The sequence below is a fragment of the Rhinolophus sinicus genome, chromosome 5 (assembly GCF_057876585.1).
Source record: "Rhinolophus sinicus isolate RSI-liver-muscle chromosome 5, RSI-T2T, whole genome shotgun sequence".
Lineage (NCBI taxonomy): Eukaryota > Metazoa > Chordata > Mammalia > Chiroptera > Rhinolophidae > Rhinolophus > Rhinolophus sinicus.
In genome coordinates, this window is record NC_142505.1 from 67,310,000 (window position 1) to 67,318,883 (window position 8,884).

General features: G+C 39.7%; 1 pseudogene; it reads left to right on the forward strand.

Annotated features, from left to right (window-relative positions):
* The first annotated feature begins 1,373 nt into the window (after positions 1-1,373).
* Positions 1,374-8,432, forward strand: LOC109439434 (galectin-related protein pseudogene; annotated as a pseudogene).
* Positions 8,433-8,884: the final 452 nt, after the last annotated feature.

An 8,884-nucleotide genomic window follows, 5' to 3' on the forward strand; every position in this document is an offset into this window, starting at 1 on the left:
GGTCTGAGATGAATACCTGAAATGGGAAAAGTAATAACTAGTGAAAGTTTATAAAAATATTACACCACATGTCATTCCACCAATCAAAGAACAAGTGTTACATTTTGGTGTACATGCTTATGAATGGATGGACGTTAGCTAGGTTATATTATTAATTATATTCATTCTTTCACTTCATCATATGTTATAACCAGTTTGCAATTCTGCAATCTTATTTTAATGATCTCATGGTAAATACTATAAGAGAAAGAACTGTAACTAGTTTCCTAGGTTGATTTCATATTTTGGTCATTATGTACAGCAGTGCAATGCATACCGTGTTTCCCCGAAAATAAGACTTAGACAACCATCTCTAATGCATATTTTGGAGCAAAAATTAATATAAGACCTGGAAATTAGAAGCTTGGGTGCAGTGGTCCCGTGACCTTTTGGCTTTCACATATACAGATTGACAATAATGAACTGTTACACAACAACTTTACAAAAAGCATCTATAACTTATTAGAGATTGCTTAAAATATAATGGGATCCATGCAATTCCAGTTAAAACCTGTATAAAATATTTTGCAAGTATAGAAAACCTTACCTTAAAAAAAACACTAGAATATTCAATACAACATTGATGTAGAAAATGTAAATAGAAAAAGAAAGTTGGAGAAATACATTGCCTGATTTTAAGACTTATTATAAAGTTACAGTAATCAAGCCAGTGAGGTATTGGTAGAGGGATAGAAAGTTAACTTGATGGATAGAATAGAAAACTTGGAAATAAATTCACAAAAAGATATTCAAGTGATTTTTCACAAAGGTACAAATTTCAACAAACAATTCTGGAACAATGGATATCTATAGACAAATGAATTAATCTTTACCTAAACCTCACATCTCATAAAAAATTAACTCAAAATAGATCATAGATCTAAATGCAAAGCATGAAAGTAAAACTGTTAAAAGAAACCATAGAAAAAAATCATTACCTTGGGTTAGGTGAAGACATCTTAGACATGACATTAAAACCACAATCCATAAAAAGAAAAAAATGATAAACTGACCTTAAATCACATTAAAAACTTTTTGCTTTGTGAAAGACTCTGTAAGAGGATGAAAAAAACAAGCACCAACTGAAAAGTATTTATAAATTGGTGTGATTTGACAAAGAAAACCCAAACAAAAAAACAAAAAACCCAGCTCTACATAGAATTTATAAACTCAAAAGAAAAAAGTAAAAGAAAATTAAGAAATGGACAAAAGGCTTCAATAGCTACTTCATCAGAGAAGATATAAAAACGGGCTGGGGTCCCCGCCTGCACACCTTGTCCTACCTCTCTAGCCACTGGGAGGCCAGCTGTGCGCTCTGCTGCACGGCCCCAGAAATGGCCAATTCAGTGACCAGCAGTGATGCCTAGTGAAACAAGATGATGGGCATGTGAACAACTCCTTGGGCTCTCCAGTTCAAGCCAATGTGTATTTCCTACAACTGATAGTTCCATTTTATGGGCACATTAAAAATGGCATGAGGCCAGGCAAGAAGGTGTTAGTGATGGGCATCGGTGACCTCAACCCTGAGAGCTTCTCCATCAGCTTGACCTGTGGTGACTCAGAAGCTTGTCTAGCTGATGTGGCAACCGAACTCAGAGCTGTGTTCTCAGAAATTCTTGTATATCTGGTGAAGGGAGTGAAGAACAGTTAGCAATCCCTTACTTTCCATTCAGCCCAGACCAGCCATTCAGGTTGGAAATTCTCTGTGAGCACACACATTTAAGAGTGTTTGTGGATGGTTATCAGTGTTTTGATTTTGCCACTGCATTCAAACATTATCTGCAATTGACATGGTAAAGATAAACAGGGACCTCCAGATCAGTAACTTAATTACTTTCTTAATTACTGTATGGCATAATATAAAACGTGCTAAATGTGTTCTTACATTGTCATGTCATTGCTGAAAATTATTTGCTCTATAGTAGAGAGATTTTCTACAAAAAGGAAGACATAAAATGGCAAAGAAATACATAAACTTATGCTCCATTTTAGCTACTGGGGAAGTGCATATTAAAACCACAATGATATACCACTGCACATGTATTAGAACAGCTAAAGTGGAAATACTGGCAGGACTGAATGCTCCTGCATGTGCAGAAAACTTGGAACTCTCCTATGTCACTGGTAGGATATAAATCGGCATGTCTACATAGTTTGGTAGGTTTTTAAAAACCTAACCCTGCACTTTCCATATGACTCAGCAATTTCAATCATGGCATTTGTCCCAGAGAAATTTAAAATTATGTGTGCACAAAAACCTGTACACCAATGATGAAAGTGGCTTTGTTTTTAACAGCTGAAAACTGGACACAACCAAATGACTCTCTGTGGGTGATGGGTGAACAAACTGTGGTATGTCCATGCTACAGAATATGGCTCAGGAATGAAATATTGATGAGTATAACAACTAATAACGTTGATGGACCTTAGACATTCTGCTGAGGCAATCTCATACAGTTACATACTGTAAGATTCCATTTATATATCATTCTCAAAATGACAACAGATATGGAAAACAAAGTAGTGTTTACCAGAAGTTAGGGATGGGAGGGTGTGACTGTACAGGGATCGTCTGAACAAGTTTCTTTGTGTTGACAGAATAGTTCTGCATCTTGATCACAGTGATGGTTACACGAATCTATACATGTGATAGAATGTCATAGAACTATCCAAAAAGACAACGAAAAGACATGCAAGCAAAAACCAGTGAAATCTGAGTAAGTTCTGGTTACTTAAGTCTAATTAATTATATTATGCCTATAATTAATTTCCTCATTTAGATCATAGAGTAAAGTTATGGCAGGTGTGGGAAGCTAGATGATGCATATATGGGATCTCTGCCATTTTTGCAACTTCTTGTAAGTCAATAATTATTCCAAACTAAAATTCATATATATATATATATATATATATATATATATATATATATATATATACACACACACACACATATATACATATATATACACATATATACATATATATATATACATATATACATATATATACATATATACATGTATATATATGGATTATACATATATATATATATAGTGCCAACTAATAAATGTAGAAAAATGATGGAATTAGCAAGTCACCATCTTAAGTCACCCAATAAGTATAATAGAATTTAAAAAAGGAAAATTTGTTCTCTAATATTTTTCTTGATATTGTGATACTTTTATACCTCAGATATGGTGAAAACATAAAAAAGAAAATAATAGAGTGATATGAAAATAAAATAATGATGTAGCAAAATTAAGTTAAAATATTTTAACTTAATTCAATGCATTCAATGCACAAACCATTTAAATTGACAAACAATAGAGAAGGAAAAAATCCAAAAAGTATGTGACGTGTGTGTGTGTGTGTGTGAGAGAGAGAGACAGAGAGAGAGAGAGAGAGAGAGAGAGAGAGAGAGAGAGAGAGTGGAAAGTATGATAAATCCTTCTTAAGAACACTGAAACAAAGTAGAACTTCAAGTAAAAAAACTACAGATGTTATTGAAGTGCTTAAATATAAGAATACAGAGAAAGTGTACAATGTGATACAACTCTGATGGGTTAAATTAATTTTCAGGGGTTTGGGTTTGCTCCTTCAAACCCAAAACTTTCAGAAATGGGTCATCTGGCTCCAGTGAAGTCATAGGGAAAGGTGAAAGGGGCCAGAATCACTGAATCTAATATTCAGTCAACACATTCTGTATGGTGTGGAAAAATACAGACTCTGTGTCAGTTTGGAGATGAGGGAAGACTCAGAGAAATCACATCACATTTCCTAAGGCTACAATCCTCAAATCTGTAGGGTTGGACAGAATGCAGACCTCTTTGATCTAGTTGTGTGATCCTTCTATTCTGTGCAACATTTTTCAATAATTAAAATGAACCAAAAATATTGAAGAAAAAAGAAGAGTCACATATGTTTTAGCTTTCTTCATCCTAATGCTGAAATTAAAGCACTTTTATTGAGAGAACTTGAGCTCTGTTGGCGATTTCTGTCAAGCTGATTGGAAGAGGGATTCACAGAGGCTGTTTATGACCTCAGCATGATTTCATATTTCTTGGCTTCTATTTCCCTGCTCAGTGGTGATGGGCAGTTGATTTGATGGGAGGTGATGAGGAGGGAGGAGGAGGGGGCTCTGAAGGAGAAGGACAGGACGCAAACCAGCAGGTGTTGGTGGTCCCTATGTGAACCATAAAGCAAAATCCCACTGCCCACAGGCTGCTCTGATTCTGGGCCTTGCTGAGCACAGACTGGGCAGCCTGGGGCAAATAACTTCAACTTTCGGAACCTGAGTTTCATTATCTTTGAAGAGCGAGATGGAAGAGTAGTAGTAGTAGTAGTAGTAGTAGTAGTAGTAACAGTCTTGCTCCATCTCACCCAGGATATGAATCATCCCTTTGTTCAATGTCTTCATGTTGTATATGCTCCCCACTGATTAGTTACTCAGTAGTCATATTGGTTATCAGATCCACTGTTAAGGTATCACAGTGCTTGTGTTCAATAATTCTTATTTTACTTAAAAATGCTACATTCAAAAAAGTTTTACTATAGATAAATCAGGCTTATCTTGAAAAGAGGACCCAAGATGGCAGAGTAGATAATAGCTAAGATTGCCTCCTCTCGTGACCACATTAAAATTACAACTAAATTATAGAAAACTAAACCTGGAAAACTATCTGAAGTCTAGATGAACAGAAGTTTTATAACTAAGGGTATAAAGAAAAGCCACATTGAGACTGGTAGGAGGGGTGGAGTCATGAAAAGGGGGCCCAACACTTATGTGGGCTGATGAGAATCAGAAGGGATATCTCAGTCAATGAGGAGATATCCCTTGCACCCAGAGGAGCAAGGGACCTCAGTTCTACACAAGGCTCCCCAGCCCTGAGTTCCAGTGCCAGGAAGATGAGCACCCACAATATCTGGCTGTCCAGGTGGGACAGAGGCTGTGGGAAACCCAGATGCACTCTTAAAGGGCCTGCACACAGACTTGCTTGCAGGTACTTATCCTGGGCTCTGGTGAAGGAACAGTGACTCGGGAGGCATCAGAGACATACAGGGAGAAACTGAGTTGTGTGGCTTGAGGGCAAGGACTGGAGAGGCAGTAACAATTTTCTCTATATAAAACCCTCCTCCTTTGCCACATGGGGCACTACCAGCAGATGAGCCTTATGGGAGCCAGCAGGGGGCCAAAAGCCTGGTGATGTCCTGGGCTTTTGCAGAACTACCCCAGGCCCAATAAAGGTGGCAGCAGTAATCCTCAGTTCTCAGCGTAGCCCCTTCCACATGCCTCCAGGTCCAGCACAGGCAGTGACCAAATACAGATCACTTTGTGGCCCCTACCAGGTAACCCTGGCTGGTCACAGGCAGTGGCTGACCTGGGCCTGTACTGAAGTCCCAGGAGACCCCATAACCATCATACCTGAAGGTCAGCATCAAACCACAGCATAGCACCCCCCAATTAGCCCCACAAGCTGTGCACCCAAAGGGTGGTTTCAGCAGGCACCAGAACCTGCTGGGGTTAAATTTTGCTCCAAGGTATAAGCCCCCTGAACAGGAGCCTTAATGTGTGAATAAGGCTAAACCCTACAGCCAGTCAGCCTAAGTGTCAATCCAAACCACTGATGTGCCAACAGCAATCAAAACTCAACTATAAGAAGAGGGTACACACAGCTAACAAAATGGATACTTTTGGTTCACCTGAAACAGGTGACCAGGAAGCCAATGCCACTCAGTCTCACAGGGCACCTATTACATAAAGCCATCCAGCCAAAACTAGGAGATGTAGCAAATCAACCTAATACATAGAAACAAACAGAGAGAGGCAGCTAAAATGATGAAACAAAGAAATATATCCCAAATGAAACACTAGGAGAAAACTCCAGAATAATAACTAAACAAAATGGAGGTGAGCAACCTACCAGATATAGAGTTCAAAACAATGCTTATGAGGATGCTCAAGGAACTTAGTGGGAACTTCAACAAAGAGATATGACATAAAAAAATAGACATAGGAATCATAAAAAAGAATGAGTTAGAAGTGAAGAATACAATAACTGAAATGAAGACTGCACTAGAAGGAAACAACAGCAGATTAAATGAAGCAGAGGATTGAATCAGTGATTTAGAAGATAAGGTAGCAGAAAACACCCAATCAGAAAAGAAAAAAGAATCTTAAAAATTGAGGATAGTTTAGGAGACTTCTGGGGAACATCAAGCATCACAACATTCACATGATAGGGTTACCAGAAGGAGAAGAGAGAAAACAAGGAATTGAGAACCTATTTGAAGAAATAATGACTGAAAACTTTCCTAAACTGGCAAAGCAAATAGACATACAAATCCAAAAAGTGAACAGAGTCCCAAACAAGATGAACCAAAGGGGCCCACACCAAGACACATCATAATTAAAATGGCAAAGTTTAAAGACAAAGAGAGAATCCAAAAAGCAGCAAGAGAAAGACAACTATATAGTTACTACAAAGGAGCTCCCATAAGATTGTCAGCTGATTTTTCAACAGAAAATTTGCAGGCCAGAAGAGATTGGCACAAGATATTCAAAGTGATGAAAAGCAAGGGCCTACAACCAAGACTACTCAGCAAAGCTATCATTTAGAATCGAAAGACACATAGAGAGATTCCTGGTGATGTCAGTAGCATGGCAGAATAAGGGGTGCTCCTTGAAATCTCCCCTGAAAGTTGCAACAAACTGAACAGCTATAATTTAACAAAGGATTCCCTATGCAACACACAACCACATCTGAGAGATCCACGCATTGAAACATCTGAAGGTGGGTGAATTGGTGCAAACAGTGGAAAAGGGGAGGGCAAAGTACAGATAGGGGGGCCACAGGACATAGCCCAGAGCCCACTGCACTCCCGGAAGAGGGGAGGTTTGAGACTGCAGGTGCACTCCCTGTGGCCCACAGTCTTGCTGGAGGGATCAGCATATCATTAGGCTGAACCCAGTGAAGGGGCCAGAGGCCTTGGGGCAAAGACCAAGTACAGAAAGGTGACAACTGCCAGACAGAAAATAAACCATGGAGCCTGACTACCTCCCCTCACCCTTCCAGAGCTTGCCTCTCCCACACCCTCCCAGTGTTAGTAGCAGGCCTCAGACACAGTAGCCGTGTCGGATTAAAGAGCAGAATATCTACAGCCCTGAGAACTAGAGACAGTCCCTGAGTGGTGGACGCATGGTGTAGCTAATCCCAGTGACAGGGGAGGCATTATAAGGGTGAGACAGCTGTGGTCTGGCAGTCGCCATTGCTCACAGGAGAGCAGAGACACCAATTCTCCTACCATTTCTACCAGCCCACCCCACCTCCACCTTTTCCAGCTAATCACAATGGCAGCACCCAGGGCTGCTAAGGCACACAGCTCTGCATCTGTCTAAGGGGCATCACTGAAATTTCAAAGCTCAGAATCTCTCTGCCCACGTCCTCTCAACCTGACACAGGAGAAACTCACCTCCTCAGAAATCTCCCACCATGCGAAAAGCTGGAACAGCACAAGAGAGAAAATAAAACACTCCAGTGCCACCTACTGGAAAGCGGAAGAAAAACCTCTTCACATCAACCTGCTGCAGAATCCACTCTTGTAAAATACTCAGGAAGAAAAATAATCCATTAATTATCTTGAATAACCAAGGTAACAAGGAAGTTCAGAAAGAAAATGAAGACTCTCCAGAAAATGAACTTAAAGACATGGGAAAATGTGACTTAAATGACAGAGAATTCAAGATTTCAATTCTGAAAAAAATCAACGAGATGCAAGGAAACTCAGATAGGCAGTTTTATGAACTCAGAAATAAAATCAATGAACAAAACTAATATTATACCAAAGAGATTGAAAATTTGAAAAAGAACCAAATAGAAATTCTGGAGCTGAAGAACTCAATAAGAGATGAATAATGAAATAGCCAGCTTAGGAAATACAGCTGACCAGATGGAGGAAAGAATTAGTGCTATTGAAGACGGAAATTTAGAAATGACACAAATGGAAGAAGAGAGAGACTTGAGAGTTAAGAGAAGTGAAAGAACTCTAAAAGAGCTATCTGATTCCTCAGAAAGAGCAACATAAGAATACTGGATATACCAGAAAGAGAAGGGAACAGAGTCTTGTTAGGTCAGCTATGGGCATTGTCAAAGCGGCCAGGAGCCAAGTCAGACACCTCCTCACATGATGGAAACTGGGGCCCCTGGCGTTTCCCAGAAAAGGCAGCAGACCTTTGGTGTGATAAACAACTCCGGATGCAGCCGCTTGCGCCTGATCTGCGCTGGGGGGACCTGCCCAACTGCCACCTCACTCAGCCTACCCCCACCCCAGAAATTGCGTATATGCCTCCCTCGCTCTGCCCTGGGCACGACTTCACTAGCCCTGTCTGCGACTGATGAACCTCGCCCGGGGGCGCAGAATAAAGCACGTACCTTTCTCAACCCACCTGACTCTCTTAGGCTCATTATCTCGCCGCAAGCCTTGCAAGTTTATTCAAACAAATAGTTAATGAAAACTTCCCAAACTTATGAAAAGAATTGGATCCTCGAGTCCAAGAAGAAAACAGGACACCTAATTACCTCAAATCTAACAGGCCTTCTCCAAGGCACATTATATAGAAGCTGTCAAAATTAATGAAAAAGAAAAGTTCTCAAGGTAGCCAGGGAAAAGAAGATAGTATCCTATAAAGGAAAGCCCATCAGATTATAATCAGACTTTTCAGCAGAAACTCTACAAGCCAGGAGGGAGTAGAATCAAATATTCAAATTAATGGCAGAAAGATATTACCAGCCATGAATAATATATCCCACAAAATTAACCTTTAGATATGAAGGAGGAATAAAGACCT